Consider the following 1,769-nt stretch of genomic DNA (forward strand, 5'->3'; position numbering starts at 1 on the left):
AATGCAGAAACCATCAAATAATATCATTAATATTAAAAGCAAGTCAAATTTTGATAAATATAATTCCGAAATGGCCGCAACAATACCCTGACAGGGAACGAGGACATGGAATTCATTGCTGATGTCAGATGGATCTTAGCTGAAAGCAGAGAATACCAGAAGGATGTGTACTTCTGCTTTATTGACTACATCTGTAGGCATATGACTGTGTGGAGGATAACAAACAATGGGTAATATTGAGAAGAATGAGTATTTCAGAACACTTCATTGTGTTCAAGAGGAACTTGTACGTAGAACAAGAGGCAGTTGTTAGAACAGAACAAGGGGAAACTAAATGGTTTAAAAATCGGGAAAGGGAAAGGTGTGATCCAAGGCTGGTATTCTCTCACCATACTTATTCAAGTTGTATGCTGAGCAAATAATCTGAGAAGCTGGTTTATATGAAGAAGAATGTCACATTAGGATTGGAGGACCTCATTAACAATCTGCTATATGCAGATGATACATCCTTACTTGCTGAAAGTGAAGAGGATTTAAGATGCTTACTGATGAATAGAAGAGTCTACAATATTCAGTATGGATTGCACCTCACTGTAAAGAAAACAAAAATCCTCACCACTCCTAAGTATATACCCTAAAAAGCCAAACCAAATCCACTCCACTATGTTGATTACAATTCATCTTGACCCTATATGTGGTTTCTGAGGCTTTAAATTTTTATGGGAGTAGAAAGCGTCTTCTTTCTCCCTCAGAGCAGCTGGGGGCGGGGGCAGGGGGGCTGAAGTGTTCATCTTTCCATTAGCAGTCCATTCTTATCCTACAGCACGACTAGGGCACCTGGCATATTCCCTCAGAAAGAAAAGCAAACGCTTACTGCCATCAAGTCAATTCTGACTCATAGGGGCTCTGTTTGGGGTTGCTGAGGCTGTATGTAAATCATTATGGAACAGAAAGCTTCAATTTTCTCCCAAGGACAGGCTGGTGGGTTTGAACTGCTGACCTTGTGGTTAGCAGATCAGTACTTATCCGTGCATGATTGTTACATATGCTGCTGTTGTTAAATGTCGTTAAGTCAACTCTGACTCATAATGATCCTGTGCAGGGTTTACAAGGAGTGGAGACATAAAAATAATGTCATGAATAGACATATGAATAGCTATGTTCACTGCTACTATGGTCACATGGCAAATAAGTAGAAATAACTGAAGTGTCCGTCAACAGATGAATGGATAATCAAGCTATCTTACATACATTCAAAGGAATACTACACAACCATAAAGAATAATGATAAGTCCACAAAACATATCATAACGGATGGACCTAGAAGGCATCATGCTTCTAGTGAAATGAGGCAAGCCTATTTTGTTGCTAAATGCCTTTGAGTCAGTTCGGACTCATCGCAACTCTGTATAGGATTTCTGAGGCTGTAAATCTTTCGTGGGAGCAGAAAGCTTCATCTTTCTCCTAGAGTCCAGCATAAAAAGACAAATATTGCATGACCCTTATTTTATAAGACAAGAATAAATAAATATTGAGAGACCAATGTTTATTGGAGTTTACCAGAAAGGGAGTGTGGTGGGGAAGTATATTTTATACTTATATAAACTTACTATGACTTAATACTAGTGGTGGTGGTGGTGTAGAGACGAATTCTTTTTTATGGAAAAGCGGCACTAATTGTGGATGCACTGAGCACAACATAATTTATGTAATAGCATTTGTGCATATATGGATGAGTATAGCAAACTAGAAGGAGCTCTGGTAGTATA

This window comes from Chrysochloris asiatica, unplaced genomic scaffold (assembly GCF_000296735.1).
Source record: "Chrysochloris asiatica unplaced genomic scaffold, ChrAsi1.0 scaffold00052, whole genome shotgun sequence".
Taxonomy (NCBI): Eukaryota; Metazoa; Chordata; class Mammalia; order Afrosoricida; family Chrysochloridae; genus Chrysochloris; species Chrysochloris asiatica.